Here is a 17,380-nt window from a genome sequence, read left to right as displayed (position 1 = left end):
TTGCGTTTTATCTGAATCTGTTAAAAATATGTAGCAAAAGTTATTTTTGTTTTTTACAAAGATGGTACAATGTGTTTCAAGTTATCAGAGTCTTTTTGTTTGTCACTTATCTCTCATTTTCTAAATTAATAAACAAATATCGAACAAATTGAGTTTATTTTATTTAATTCCAACAGAATCATAATATTATTAAATATTGTTAAAGCAATTTTAAATGTAATATTTATTTGTCGATATTATACTAAATCTGTACACTCTGATGTATATTTTTGTACTGAAAATGGTTCTTTGGTAACTGAATAGTAAACTTTCACGATAATATTGCTCTTACGATCGTATGTGAGTATACAAGTTAATATAAGACAAACATTTGCTCCAACTTTGATTTTTAATGCAGAAATAGCAACACGAACATGTTTTGCATAATTTTTTAACACATTACCGACCGATAGCCTATTAATCGACTTCTTTACCGACCAACACTTACCGACCGATAGCGAATTAATCAACTTCTTTACCGACCAACGCTTACCGACCGATAGCCGATTAATCAACCGCTACCGGTCGGTAAAGTGTTAAATTGAATTATTTCTAAACGTTTTGAATGAAAATGTGAGCAAAGATAAAAATGATATGACACACATTGTATAATGGATTATAAGATCACGAATGGAGATGAAGAAACGGAGTGAAATTAGGGTAATGATAGGATGAGGTTACAACTATGGCCAAGTATGGTTAAATACGAGTAATCTGATTTCACAATGACGTGCAATTTGCTACATCAAGATTCATAAATATTTTATTCTTCTAATTAATGGGTTTCCTTTATAAAATCACAAATGAAATACTATTTTATTGATTCTATTGATAGGAATAATTCGATACTTTCAGCGAAGCTTGTCCAATTTGATTTAATGGCTATACTTTTTATTTCAATGACCCTAGAACTCAACTACAATCATTTGTTATTATATAATCCTTAATAAACGATTGTGAATTTACGTTCGCGTGTAATTATGATTCTTTCTCGTATTGTGAACGCAATGGCGCAGCAATTACATGGGCATTATGTTTCATCGCGAACTAGTTATCGTAATATTTGGAGCAGAATGAATCGCCCAATTAACGCGTTGTTCGTAACATACGTCGATTAGAAGCACGCAGGTTATATTATTAATTCCAATTCTCTAAATCCGAGCACTAATATCGTTCGTTTCGTATGGAGGAGCAAATTAAATTGCATTTCTTGATTAATCACGAATTGTACGACCAAATCTCTGTTACTCGCTGCAAGTGACAATTCTTTTTCGAGTTCTTTTCATTTCATCTGTTACGAATTGTTACCTAAGTGACGAAAATAGACTTTGATATATTCAGAATGCTGAAATGATTTCATTGAAGCATAAGTGTTTGAAAAATAATAATAAATTTTAATTAAATACGAATAATACGAAAAAAACAATGTAATTTAATTTTATTAATTGTAAATTAATTGTAAAAATTGTAATTTAATTTGAAATAACGATGGATATGTTTCACGATCGCCGTAAAAATAATATTTGTGAATTAAATATGGATTTGTAGGAAAATTTAGCAGAATTTAATTTTAGAGACACTTTAATAATGAAATATCGATTACACGTTGCTTTTAGAGTAAAAGTTCTTTTATTTGAAACGTTTTTTTTTGAGACTGTTATTTTGTAATCAAATGAATTGTAAAAATGCTTTCGTGAATCATAATTCCGAATTTGACGATAATTTATCAAAGTAGCAACAATAAATCACATAAAAGTTCGTATATCTTAGATTTTATTTATATATAATAAGGTTGGTAATACTTCTTGAACATTTTTCTCTTGAATATTCTCAAATATAGAATAAAATTCAACTATAATTCGAAAACTTTACTATTTCAATATCATTCGATCACTTTACTAATCTACTATTACTCGAATAATATTCATATATTTTATACTTTTCTGACAGAAATTTTATCTAATACTTTTTTGTAGGTAGCCATCAGCTCTATTTCAGAAAAAAGTTTCATTGAAATATATTCACTATTCTAGGAGTTATGGCTGTTTGAAAATTGGACCATTTTTATGGGGTTTTTCTCATTTTGCAGGGTCAAAGCTCGACTTTTCGATTATTTTTGCGATTTCTACATATTCTCCACTAAAATACGCGTTATTTGCCTTTTTGAACATTAAAATCGTCCAATCCATTCAGGAGTTATGATGTTTTGAAGATTCACATAGAGAACCATTTCAGGCCTCATATTAGATTTTCGGTATGGAATTTTTTTCTCGAAAATGCGTAGGATTTCGGTGGTATGTCTAATGACTAAAAATTATTGTAATTGATCGCTACAACCAAAAATAATTTTTTTAGAACGATTTGAAAAATTTTATTTTCGCCGAAATATTTCAACACAAACCTGAATTTTGTTCTCGAAAGTGGGTAGGATTTCGGGGTTATGTGTAATCACCAAAAATGATTGTAATTGACCCCTGCAAACGAAAATATTTTTTTCGTAATGATTTGAAATTTTTTAATTTTGTCGAAAAGTTTCACACCTTCTCGAATTTTTTTCTCGTAAATGGTTAGGAATTCGAGGGTATGACTGTTCACCAAAAATAATTGTAATTGACCCCTGCAATCGAAAATAATTTTTCTGAAACGATTTGAAAATTTTCAATTTTGTCAAAAGATTTGCCCACTTTCTGAATTTTTTTTCTCGAAAATGGTTAGAATTTCGGGGGTATGTCTATTCACCAAAAATGATTGTAATTCACCCCTGCAATTGAAAATAATTTTTCCAAAACGATTTAAAATTTTTTTTTTTAGGCACCTATCCTCTTTGTTCAGTTTTCTTAGAAATTCGTTTTTGATTTTTGGTAAATTTGTTTGACGCCCTACAGAAAAGTTGTCTAATACTTTTTCATAGGTACCTATGAGACCTACTTCAGAAAAAAGTTTCATTGAAATAGATTCACTATTGCAGGAGTTATGGCCGTTTGAAAATTGGGCCATTTTTATGGGGTTTTCCTTATTTTGCAGGGTCAAGGATCAACTTTTCGAATATTTTTGCGATTTCTACATATTCTCCACTAAAATACGCGTTATTTGCCTTTTTGAACATTAAAATCGTCCAATCCGTTTAGGAGTTATGATGTTTTGAAGATTCACATAGAGAACCATTTCAGGCCTCATATTAGATTTTCGGTATGGAATTTTTTTCTCGAAAATGCGTAGGATTTCGGTGGTATGTCTAATGACTAAAAATTATTGTAATTGATCGCTACAACCAAAAATAATTTTTTTAGAACGATTTGAAAAATTTTATTTTCGCCGAAATATTTCAACACAAACCTGAATTTTGTTCTCGAAAGTGGGTAGGATTTCGGGGTTATGTGTAATCACCAAAAATGATTGTAATTGACCCCTGCAAACGAAAATATTTTTTTCGTAATGATTTGAAATTTTTTAATTTTGTCGAAAAGTTTCACACCTTCTCGAATTTTTTTCTCGTAAATGGTTAGGAATTCGAGGGTATGACTGTTCACCAAAAATAATTGTAATTGACCCCTGCAATCGAAAATAATTTTTCTGAAACGATTTGAAAATTTTCAATTTTGTCAAAAAATTTGCCCACTTTCTGAATTTTTTTTCTCGAAAATGGTTAGAATTTCGGGGGTATGTCTATTCACCAAAAATGATTGTAATTCACCCCTGCAATTGAAAATAATTTTTCCAAAACGATTTAAAATTTTTTTTTTTAGGCACCTATCCTCTTTGTTCAGTTTTCTTAGAAATTCGTTTGTGATTTTTGGTAAATTTGTTTGACGCCCTACAGAAAAGTTGTCTAATACTTTTTCATAGGTACCTATGAGACCTACTTCAGAATAAAGTTTCATTGAAATAGATTCACTATTGCAGGAGTTATGGCCGTTTGAAAATTGGGCCATTTTTATGGGGTTTTCCTTATTTTGCAGGGTCAAGGATCAACTTTTCGAATATTTTTGCGATTTGTACATATTCTCCACTAAAATACGCGTTATTTGCCTTTTTAAACATTAAAATCCTTCAATCCGTTCAGAATTTCTAACACCGGAAAACCACAATACTACTGTCCAGAGGTGCTAATGCACGGTGCACTTGACAACGTGCGAATATACTTGATAATTAGACGAGTACACATATAAAACACATTTGCATAAAAGTACATAGCTATAGCAACCAAGTCCGTATACAAAGATCTTTCAAGGATAGAATCTCTTGAATCGAAGAAGTAATAAATATTCAACTCACGTGTGTGGAAAGTAACGCTGAAGACGCTTTACCAAGTACAACAAAAGTAGTCAAAATAGTTAGAAATATTGTTAGATATTTCAAACGTTACAATAAACGTCGACATTAAAATCGCTATAAAAGCTTACAAGTATTGTAAAAAGCAAGATTTTAACCGTCTCTACGTTTGCAAATGCCCAGTGACGTTCACTCTCAGTTCATATTAAATTAACTTCCATAATAGAACCAAGAAAGAACGTATTTGATCAGGTACAAGAACAGCAAAATTCAGATAGTAAATCATTCGAAATTGAAAACTTGTAACACTTACGAAACATTTAACACATTACCGACCGGTAAAACAGTTAATTAATGGGCTATCGGTCGGTAAGCGTTGGTCGGTAAAACAGTTGATTAATCGACTATCAGCCGGTAAGCGTTGGTCGGTAAAACAGTCGATTAAAAGGCTATCAGCCGGTAAGTCGGTAAGCGTTGGTCGGTAAAACAGTCGATTAACAGGCTATCGGTCGGTAAAGCATTGAATTATTCCTGTGACCCGAGTTTTATTCTACGATACGTTTCAAGGGGAACAGATTCGATTCCGAGGACACGGAAAATGCCCCTTGAAAGTGTAACGAAATCGTTGCAGTATCACACACAGATGTTCTACTCTGTCGCGAAAAATCCGAAACGTTTCTGCAGAACTACTCTAACCGGATTTCTCGAACGTAATATCGCCAAGCCGTATCCGCGTAAAGGAAAAGATAACATTGCTCGAAGCAGAGGGAAATACGCGTGAATGGTCGTTTCTTCGAAATAAGGTTCAGCGCCGTTAAACGGTTTAACAACTCGCACGATCAAACACGTCCATGAAAAGTAAAAATGAAATTCGAGAACGTGGCCAGTCCGTGGAGCATCGATAATTTAACTAATTACGACTACGGTCTTTTGTTCGAACGTGGTAAGCACCCAGTAATGAGACACCACAGGAAGTCGCGTTAATTTAACGCCATAAAATGGCGGCACCTTTGTCCCGAACTCCGTAAACTTCATTAAGCAGTGGTTTAAGTGACGAGAAATGTCAGTTTCTCCGGGAGCCCGATATTATTCGGAAGACTTCACAAATTTTATGTATTTTTAAAGAAGAATTCGTAATTTTGTTAAAATTTTGTTGTCGTAATGGATACGTTAAGAGGTATTTGAGGAAAGTGTTTTTGTTACTTTGAAATTTAATCCCCAAAAATTCTCTATTTTTGCAATTTTTACCGAATAATAAAAAAAAATCAGAAACGAAACTATAATTTTAATTAATTTTCAGTTGGAATTAAATGAATGAGAATTAATTGGAATATTAGTTTATGATCAAGTACAATAAAATTATTGTGAAATATCGAATTTGACAATAAAAAAATGACTAAATAATAAAAAAAAAATCAAATACGAAACTATAATTTTAATTAATTTTCAATTGGCCAAGGAGAATTTATTGGAATATTAGTTTACGATCAAGTATTCAATAAAATTATTATAAAATATCGTATTTGACAAAATAAAAAAATGACAAAATAATAATAAAAAAATCAGATATTGAATTACAATTTTAATCAATTTTCAATTGGCCAGTGAGAGTTAATTGGTATATTAGTTTACGATGAAGTTCAATAAAATTATTGTGAAATATCGTATTTGACAAAAAAAATTTACTAAATAATAAAAAACAAAATCAGATATTAAATTACAATTTTAATCAATTTTCAATTGGCCAATGAGAATTAATTGGAATATTAGTTTACGATGAAATTCAATAAAATTATTGTGAAATATCGAATTTGACAAAGAAAAAATGACTAAATAATAACAAAAAATCAGACATTTAATTATGATTTTAATTAATTCTCAATTGACCAATGAGAATTAATTGGAATATTAGTTTACGATCAAGTATACAATAAAATTATTATAAAATATCGTATATGACAAAAAAAAATTACTAAATAATAAAATTTCCAGCTCATCCTAATTTAATTTCATTGAAAATTCATTGTCTAAGATTGAAAGTATTTGTTAGTTAAGATTTCAATTTTATCAAGAGGATCTAAGTCCTAAGCACGACTACATGGCGCATACTAAGATGGCGCTGCGGTGGGACGAGCAAACACCCTTCAAGATTCTAATTTCCAGCTCATCCTAATTTAATTTCATTGAAAATTCATTGTCTAAGATTGAAAGTATTTGTTACTTAAGAATTCAATTTTATCAAGAGGATCTAAGTCCTAAGTACGACTACATGGCGCATACTAAGATGGCGCTGCATTGGGACGAGCAAACCCCCTTCAAGATTCTAATTTCCAGCTCATCCTAATTTAATTTCATTGAAAATTCATTGTCTAAGATTGAAAGTATTTGTTAGTTAAGATTTCAATTTTATCAAGAGGATCTAAGTCCTAAGCACGACTACATGGCGCATACTAAGATGGCGCTGCGGTGGGACGAGCAAACCCCCTTCAAGATTCTAATTTCCAGCTCATCCTAATTTAATTTCATTGAAAATTCATTGTCTAGGATTGAAAGTATTTGTTACTTAAGATTTCAATTTTATCAAGAGGATCTAAGTCCTAAGTACGACTACATGGCGCATACTAAGATGGCGCTGCGGTGGGACGAGCAAACCCCCTTCAAGATTCTAATTTCCAGCTCATCCTAATTTAATTTCATTGAAAATTCATTGTCTAAGATTGAAAGTATTTGTTACTTAAGAATTCAATTTTATCAAGAGGATCTAAGTCCTAAGTACGACTACATGGCGCATACTAAGATGGCGCTGCATTGGGACGAGCAAACCCCCTTCAAGATTCTAATTTCCAGCTCATCCTAATTTAATTTCATTGAAAATTCATTGTCTAAGATTGAAAGTATTTGTTACTTAAGATTTCAATTTTATCAAGAGGATCTAAGTCCTAAGTACGACTACATGGCGCATACTAAGATGGCGCTGCATTGGGACGAGCAAACCCCCTTCAAGATTCTAATTTCCAGCTCATCCTAATTTAATTTCATTGAAAATTCATTGTCTAGGATTGAAAGTATTTGTTACTTAAGATTTCAATTTTATCAAGAGGATCTAAGTCCTAAGTACGACTACATGGCGCATACTAAGATGGCGCTGCGGTGGGACGAGCAAACCCCCTTCAAGATTCTAATTTCCAGCTCATCCTAATTTAATTTCATTGAAAATTCATTGTCTAAGATTGAAAGTATTTGTTACTTAAGAATTCAATTTTATCAAGAGGATCTAAGTCCTAAGTACGACTACATGGCGCATACTAAGATGGCACTGCGGTGGGACGAGCAAACCCCCTTCAAGATTCTAATTTCCAGCTCATCCTAATTTAATTTCATTGAAAATTCATTGTCTAAGATTGAAAGTATTTGCTAGTTAAGATTTCAATTTTATCAAGAGGATCTAAGTCCTAAGTACGACTACATGGCGCATACTAAGATGGCGCTGCGGTGGGACGAGCAAACCCCCTTCAAGATTCTAATTTCCAGCTCATCCTAATTTAATTTCATTGAAAATTCATTGTCTAAGATTGAAAGTATTTGTTAGTTAAGATTTCAATTTTATCAAGAGGATCTAAGTCCTAAGTACGACTACATGGCGCATACTAAGATGGCGCTGCGGTGGGACGAGCACACCCCCTTCAATTCCCCACTTTTGCGAGTTCCATTATCATTTTTCTAACACATTTCTGATGTGCTACAGTTTTTAACGATTTCGTACATCCGCTACATAATGTATCAAGCGTAACAAGCATGCTACATAAGACAGACTCGTGCAGGAAAATCCTAGCCTGAAAGATATCGGAATCTATCGCAAACTGTATGCCTTGAAGATGATTATGACATAATTACCGTACAGTTCCAAAGCAAACGTGGCCACTCATAACCTGAGAAGGTGCATGTGGCCTTAAACATTCAATTGAAACAAAAAACTCGTATGCAACGGGGCTTGATAAATACGTTTGAAGTTGGTTCGCGTATCTAGGATTCAGGATACGGAACAGCTCACGGCGTAGCGGATAGAAAACTCAACGCATTCCGGCTGGAGATACTTCTCCTGGTAAATTGGACGCAACGTACGCGAAGTTAATTCGCAAAAGGAGAGGAAAATACAATAATACACAGCCAGTTGCTACGAACTGAGGACAAAAGTGGAATTCTGGTGTCCTCCGCGTCAGCTACGGGGATGATAAAATCACCTCGTTTCGGGTGTTTCGTAATTTCGTGCATCGCGGCGCCCGTTCTTACGTTAAAATATTTCCTCGTAATTTCTCGCGGAACACGCGATGCAAATGTCCCATTCTTCTCTGTTGTTTTTTCGCGCGTTTTAACGAGCACGTGCAGCGCACGTCGCCGTGCAACGTAACGGCTCGGTGCGTCGTAAATAGATTTGCTTCGAACAAAGTTCAATGTAAATGAACTCTGAGCGAATTAAGTGCGCCACAGCGGACCCATGCGTCTAACAGCGATTCCGAATGCAAAATGAACGACGATATTTTATAGTGACAGTACGCCTGGTGCTACAGTCGCGATATAAACGACGCCTCGATTGATGCAATAGTTATCACGACAACAAAAATGCATCCTTCAACACGCTTGGATATTTTTCCAATTTACGGACCAAATGGACGAATTGTTTTTTTTTCACACAAATTTGTCCCATGTGGATGTCGTAACGTGTGTTATGCACTTGGAATAATGATTCTTAAAATGAACACTAGACGTGATTCGTAAGTTGAACGTTCCTATCTGATCCATCAAAGCCGTGCTGTAAACGACACCTCGATTGATGCAACAGTTATCACAGCCCCAAAAATTAGATATTTTTTCAATTTATGGACCAAATGCACGAATTGTTTTTTTTCACACAAATTTGTCCCATATGGATGTCGTAACGTGTGTTATGCACTTGGAATAATGATTCTTAAAATGAACACTAGACGTGATTCGTAAGTTGAACGTTCCTATCTGTTCCAACTGGGGAAATACTGTTTGGGCCAGTGAAACGTGAGGAACGACATTTAAAAAACGCTACGAGCTAAATTGACGGCGACGATTTGTATAAAAAACAATTGTACTTTTGTTCTCATTTGTTCTCGTTCCCTGAGCTGTTTTTCTGGTTTCTAGTGGTGTGGAATTTCGACTCTGATGTTCGTTTTGAACATCTTTGCTGTACATATTTTTATTTAAATATTTGAAACACACAATTTAGAAGATTATGAATGAGAGTTTTTTGTGCAACGCGTTGGTATACAGAGTGTTAGGCAACCCCTAGGAAAAATTTTAATAAGAGATTCTATGGGCCAAAATAAGACGAAAATCAAGAATACTATTTTGTTGATTGAGGCTCCGTTAAAAAGTTATTAACAAAATTATTAAGAAAATTTGGCCATCTACACGAATTTTTTTCTCGAAAGTGCGTAGGATTTCAGGGGTATGTCTAATGACCAAAAATTATTGTAATTGACCCCTGCAAACGAAAATATTTTTTTCGGAATGATTTGAAACTTCTCGATTTTGTCAACAAATTTCACAACTTCTCGAATTTTTTTCGAGAAAATGGGTAGGATTTCGGGGATATATCTAATGACTAAAAATTATTGTAATTGACCCCTGCAAATGAAAATATTTTTTCCAAAACGATTTGAAATTCTTTAATTTTGTCGAAAAGTTTCACATGTTCTCGAATTTTTTTCTAGAAAATGGGTAGGATTTCGGGGATATATCTAATGAGCAAAAATAATTGTAATTGGCTCCTGCAACCGAAAATAATTTTTCCAAAACGATCTGAAATTCTTTATTTTGTCGAAAAATTTAGGCACTATCCCTGTCGATTTATCTTAGAAATTCGTTTTTGATTTTTAGTAATTTTGTTTGACGCTCTATAGAAAACCTGTCTAATACTTTTTTGTAGCTACTTATAAAACCTACTTCAGAAAAAAGTTTCATTGAAATAGACTCACTATTGCAGGAGTTATAGCCGTTTGAAAATTGGACCATTTTTATGGAGTTCTCCTCATTTTGCAGGGTTAAGGATCAACTTTTCGAATATTTTTGCGATTTGTGGATATTCTCTACTAAAATACGCGTTGTTTGCATTTTGAAACATTAAAATCGTCCAATCCGTTCAGAAGTTATGATGTTTTAAAGATTCACATAGGGAACCATTTCAAACCTCACATTAGATTTTCGGTATGGAATTTTTTTCTCAAAAGTGGGTAGAATTTCGGGGTTATGTGTAATCACCAAAAATGATTGTAATTGACCCCCGCAATTGAAAATAATTTTTCCAGAATGATTGGAATTTTTTTTTTTCGCCGAAAAAAGGCACGTCGATTGTCCTTAAAAAGTCGTTTTTGATTTTTAGTAATTTTGTTTAACGCCCTATAGAAAACTTGTCTAAAACTTTTTTGTAGGTACCTATGAAACCTACTTCAGAGAAAAGTTTCATTGAAATAGATTCACTATTGCAGGAGTTATGGCCGTTTGAAAATTGGACCATTTTTATGGAGTTTTCCTCATTTTGCAGGGTTAAGGAACAACTTTTTGATTATTTTTGCGATTTCTGCATATTCTTCACTAAAATACGCGTCATTTGCCTTTATAAACATTAAAATCCTTCAATCCGTTCAGAAGTTATGACGTTTTAAAGATACGCACGAACTTTTGGAGTGACATTTCTGGCCTGAATTTATATCATCGTTAAGGAATTTTTTTCTCGAAAATGGTTAGGATTTCAGGATTATGTCTATTCACCAAAAATGATTGTAATTAACCCCCACAATCGAAAATAATTTTTCCAAAACGATTTGATATTTTTTAATTTCGAAAAAATTTCAGCACCTATTCGAATTTTTTTTTCGAAAACGCGTAGAATTTCGAGGGTATGTCTATTGACCAAAAATGATTGTAATTAACTCCTGCAATCGAAAATAATTTTTCCAGAATGATTTGAAATTTTTGTTTTTCGTCGAAACATTTCAGCATCAATTTGAATTTTTTTCTCGAAAATGGTTAGGATTTCGGGGATATGTCTATTCACCAAAAATGATTATAATTAACCCCTGCAACCAAAAAGAATTTTTCCAAAACGATTAAAAATTTGTCAGTTTCGTCGAAAAATTTAGGCACCTAATACCTAAACAGAACATAGTAAAAATCGATTATACTTAAAGTATCGGTAAATTTAGTGTTAAACCATCTTAACCAAATCGAATTTGACAATACTCGCCCATTCTTTTAACTTTCCTGTAGGATAGCAATTTGCTTCAATTATAAATTTCATTAATTAGCTTATTAATGAAGAACATAAAAATCAAATGGCAGTTAATCTGTTAATAAAATCACTCTTTTTCTGTAATCACACGTCGCAACGTATTTATTTGAAACATTTATGCAAGAAATTCGCGTTCTAAACACGCGAATTCAGCCAATATCGATCTTCTTAACAAGCATCAAATCAAATGTTGATATCGAGCACAAAATAGTGTGGTTTAGAGACAGCTGATATGTATGATGAACCTGATTGCCCCCTTATACTGTGTGGAGCCTGAATGCTTCTATAACTAGTTATTTGAGAAGCCTGATTACTTTTGAAACTGATTCTGAACTACTAGTGCAAGAAGCCTGATTGCTCCTGCGACCGAAACTGATCTGTAAGGAGCGTGATTGCTTCTGGGATATTTAGTGCTTCTCTGATGAGTGACTCTTAATAAATGAGTGAACTCGGGGTTGCATGACCATAATTAAATGCCTCTTAAATGGAAGATAAAAGTAACGAGCATACACCATTTTAATATACATATAAGCAATTGTTATGCATTCACACTTAAATGATCTTAGTTAACTCCCCCCACCCCCCATCCCCCTCTTACATTGCTATTGCAAGAAATTAAAAGTGCTGGTTTTCTGGTGCATTTCTTGTGAAGTGAGCAATATGAATTTAATTTATTTATTTTATTTCATTTGAAACATAATGTAAAATAAACGTGACATTATTTATTTATTTTATATCTATATATTTGTATACCTATGTATGTATGTATTTGCTTACTATGTATGTATGTATGTATTCATTTTAATGCTTCCCCTTAGGGTTACACTTAATCCTTATCTTACACCTACATACCTTCCTTAACCTAACTTATCCTGTATTTGCTTACTATATTTTATTGTTACATTTAATACTGGGATTTAGAGAATCCATCAATTTGATTTTTAGATTGTTTCACTGTTACATTTAATACTGGATTTAGAGAAACCATGAATTTGATTTTCAGATTTTATACTTTAAATTGCATAAATCATAAATATTAGTTTTTAGAAATTTGTGTTGCATGTGTTATGATGTAATTTAAAAAAAAACATGCATTTCAATGTTTTCGTTAATATAGGGGGGTTCCAATATGAATAATTAAACCAATTTTTATAAATTATGGAATCCATCAATTTGATTTTTAGATTTTATACTTTAAATTGCATAAATCATAAATATTAGTTTTTAGAAATTTGTGTTGCATGTGTTATGATGTAATTTAAAAAAAAACATGCATTTCAATGTTTTCGTTAATATAGGGGGGTTCCAATATGAATAATTAAACCAATTTTTATAAATTATGGAATCCATGAATTTGATTTTTAGATTTTATACTTTAAATTGCATAAATCATAAATATTAGTTTTTAGAAATTTGTGTTGCATGTGTTATGATGTAATTTAAAAAAAAACATGCATTTCAATGTTTTCGTTAATATAGGGGGGGTTCCAATATGAATAATTAAACCAATTTTTATAAATTATGGAATCCATGAATTTGATTTTTAGATTTTATACTTTAAATTGCATAAATCATAAATATTAGTTTTTAGAAATTTGTGTTGCATGTGTTATGATGTAATTTAAAAAAAAACATGCATTTCAATGTTTTCGTTAATATAGGGGGGTTCCAATATGAATAATTAAACCAATTTTTATAAATTATGGAATCCATCAATTTGATTTTTAGATTTTATACTTTAAATTGCATAAATCATAAATATTAGTTTTTAGAAATTTGTGTTGCATGTGTTATGATGTAATTTAAAAAAAAACATGCATTTCAATGTTTTCGTTAATATAGGGGGGTTCCAATATGAATAATTAAACCAATTTTTATAAATTATGGAATCCATGAATTTGATTTTTAGATTTTATACTTTAAATTGCATAAATAATAAATATTAGTTTTTAGAAATTTGTGTTGCATGTGTTATGATGTAATTTAAAAAAAAACATGCATTTCAATGTTTTCGTTAATATAGGGGGGTTCCAATATGAATAATTAAACCAATTTTTATAAATTATGGAATCCATGAATTTGATTTTTAGATTTTATACTTTAAATTGCATAAATAATAAATATTAGTTTTTAGAAATTTGTGTTGCATGTGTTATGATGTAATTTTAAAAAAAACATGCATTTCAATGTTTTCGTTAATATAGGGGGGGGTTCCAATATGAATAATTAAACCAATTTTTATAAACTATGGAATCCATGAATTTGATTTTTAGATTTTATACTTTAAATTGCATAAATCATAAATATTAGTTTTTAGAAATTTGTGTTGCATGTGTTATGATGTAATTTAAAAAAAAACATGCATTTCAATGTTTTCGTTAATATAGGGGGGTTCCAATATGAATAATTAAACCAATTTTTATAAATTATGGAATCCATCAATTTGATTTTTAGATTTTATACTTTAAATTGCATAAATCATAAATATTAGTTTTTAGAAATTTGTGTTGCATGTGTTATGATGTAATTTAAAAAAAAACATGCATTTCAATGTTTTCGTTAATATAGGGGGGGTTCCAATATGAATAATTAAACCAATTTTTATAAATTATGGAATCCATCAATTTGATTTTTAGATTTTATACTTTAAATTACAACGCGAATTAATAATTGCATTTTACAAACTCGAGTCATTTACAGAATAAATTAGCCATTTTGTATTTTAGAGGTTTATATCTTACGAACTGAAGCTCTAAATTCGTGAATAACAGTGACTTTGCAATGCACTATCAGCTCACTGTTAATTAATTTTTTCCAATTGAAAATGTCTCGAAACTGTTTGTCTCGTTGAAAAATTAATTTATGTACATATACGTTACAAAACAATACTGATTATACTCTTAAATGCGAGTGCAACGACGAGGTAGCAACAGGACAAGAAGGTGATAATTATTCGAGGTTGTTCTATTTTTAACAATTATGAGAATTGCAAAAAATAGAGCAAAAGTCTTCCTCAGAGTGCTGCCACAAATTCTATTATACTCTGATCGAACTGAATTGGCAGCTAAAGGCCGTTCTCCAGACTGTAAATCACATCAAGATAATCCTCTAATGGCCTGGAGCACCGAAGTGATTTTGATCCGCCCGTACGTGGCATTTCGGATACAGAAATCAAGATTTAATTGATCAATAAGCACCAAAAACGATCGGTTCGATCTCAATAAAGTAGGTCAAGAAATCAAATATAAAATCTCTGGTATATTAAACAGTGAGTAACTTTTAAAATCACGAACAACTTCTATAAATGCTTTCTTTTTTTTGTTTTCGAGCGTTTTACGCCACTTGCACCTTTGTTGTAGTGATTTTCGTAGCTTTACTTTGGAAACATAAAACTACTTTGGATGATACAGAATTAATCATCTCATGGACACTATATGATTATTGTTGAAACAATTTTTGTTTCTAAATATAATGCAAATGGATCCTTTTAAATATTAACACTTTACCGACCGATAGCGGTTGATTAATCGGCTATCGGTCGGTAAACGTTGGTCGGTAAAACATTTGATTAATAGGCTATCGGTCGGTAAGCGTTGGCCGGTAAAACAGTCGATTAATAGGCTATCGGTCGGTAAAGTGTTAATATGAAATGATTTTGAAAAGAAAATCAAGTCTGTACACTGTAGAAAAATATCTATGAATTAAAAAAACATTTAAAAAAAAATCTAAAAGCCTACAAATACAGTGGACTTCGAGTCATTTGTCTTTTTTCGTAAATGTACTAAAAATGAAGTTATGATATGAAACAGTTGCGTGAATCACCCTGAATGTATGAAAATTATCTAAAAAAAGGGTTTACAAGTGTATTCGATTAAATATTATTATACAACTTAAAATCTGTGTGTTTGTTACTGTTTTTGACGAAAATTATAGGCTACTTAATTTAGAAAATAATTAACAGAAGCTACTGGAATATTGAAACAAGTATAAGACTTTAACTTCTTTGTTTTATTTCTTCTTGACCTCCAAAGGGATTCTAATAATATTGAAAATGAATATATTTTAGTTTTCACTAAAATTGCAATTTAAATGGCAAATGGTGACTAAATTTTATGCATGGTGGATACTATAGTCGTCAAATACAGCTGACTGGTTGAACAAATAAAGTATGTCTAATGACTAAAAATGATTTAAATTGACCCCTGTAATCAGGAATAATTTTTCCAGAAAGATTTGAAATTTTTTAATTTTGTCGACTTTGTCAACTTCCTGAATTTTTTTCTCGAAAATAGTTAGGAATTTGAGGATATGACTATTCACCAAAAATGATTGTAATTGACCCCTGCAATCGAAAATAATTTTTCCAAAATAATTCGAAAGCTTTCAATTTTGTTAAAAAAATTGCCCACTTTCTGAATTTTTATCTCGAAAATGGTTAGGATTTCGGGGGTATGTCTATTCACCAAAAATGATTGTAATTCACCCCTGCAATCGAGAATAATTTTTCCAAAATAATTCGAAAGCTTTCAATTTTGTTAAAAAAATTGCCCACTTTCTGAATTTTTATCTCGAAAATGGTTAGGAATTCGAGGGTATAACTATTCACCAAAAATGATTGTAATTCACCACTGCAATTGAAAATAATTTTTCCAAAACGATTTAAAATTTTTTTTTTTAGGCCTACCCTCTTTGTTCAGTTTTCTTAGAAATTCGTTTTTGATTTTTAGTAATTTTGTGTAATGCCCTATAGAAAAGTTGTCTAATACTTTTTTGTAGGTAGCCATCAGCTCTACTTCAGAAAAAAGTTTCATTGAAATATATTCACTATTCTAGGAGTTATGGCTGTTTGAAAATTGGACGATTTTCATGGGGTTTTCCTCATTTTGCAGGGTCAGGGATCAACTTTTCGAATATTTTTGCGATTCCTACATATTCCCCACCAAAATACGCGTTATTTGCCTTTTTAAACATTAAAATCCTTCAATCCGTTCAGAAGTTATGACGTTTTATAGATCAATTATCTCCTGTGTACTATAAAACTCTAATCTAATGTAACATACTCAACTTTGCTTAATAAAAATTATAATGTAAATGTCTATCTACAATTTTAAAAAAATCCCAAAGTCTAAGAGAATGAGTTAATGCAAATCTTAGCCATCAGTTACGCTTAAAAGAGGAATATATTAATCGAATTTTCAAAGAAGATCTATCATTTGGAGCTCATACAAGGACACATAAAAATTTGGACAAGAATTTCTATTATTATTGGATGTTTCTTCTTCCAATACAGAATTAGAAAAGATGATCCAGAAATCTTTGCACACCACTCTTTTCTATAATCGTATCGCAAATATACGAAAACAGTGCACAATGCATCTCGTCGAACACGTTCTCAGAAATCACAACGCAACCAACGCGTCTTTGTTCCGATAAATTGAAGCGAGGCGTAAGAACGATGAAGTTTGGTTAGCCAAACACTCGTCTTCGACGAAGAATGCATCGTTTTAGCACAATAGAGGCACATTTTCAGCCCCACAGTGTTCGAGTGTCGCGTGTAAGCTGCATCGGCACAGTGACATTAATGCCGCGTTTCCGTCTTTCTCGACTACCTCTCGCGAGTGTGGAGCATGGTTGCAAAACTACGTTTCACGTGAAAGTCACGTCGACACTATTTTTCGAAACGTACACCTCAGAAATAACTGATAGTAACAAAGATGATAGATTCAAAGCAAATAATTGGCCATGGTTCGA

General features: G+C 31.8%; 1 protein-coding gene across 1 annotated transcript in view; it reads right to left on the bottom strand.

Annotated features, from left to right (window-relative positions):
• LOC122401826 (calcium/calmodulin-dependent 3',5'-cyclic nucleotide phosphodiesterase 1-like) overlaps positions 1-17,380 on the bottom strand; it is a 442,112-nt gene that overhangs the window by 164,677 nt on the left and 260,055 nt on the right. The gene's annotated exons all lie outside the window — the stretch shown is intronic.

The sequence above is a fragment of the Colletes gigas genome, unplaced genomic scaffold (genome assembly GCF_013123115.1).
Source record: "Colletes gigas isolate AHSC1104 unplaced genomic scaffold, ASM1312311v1 Colletes_gigas_Sc00029, whole genome shotgun sequence".
NCBI lineage: Eukaryota > Metazoa > Arthropoda > Insecta > Hymenoptera > Colletidae > Colletes > Colletes gigas.
This window is presented reverse-complemented; position numbering and strand designations above follow the sequence as displayed.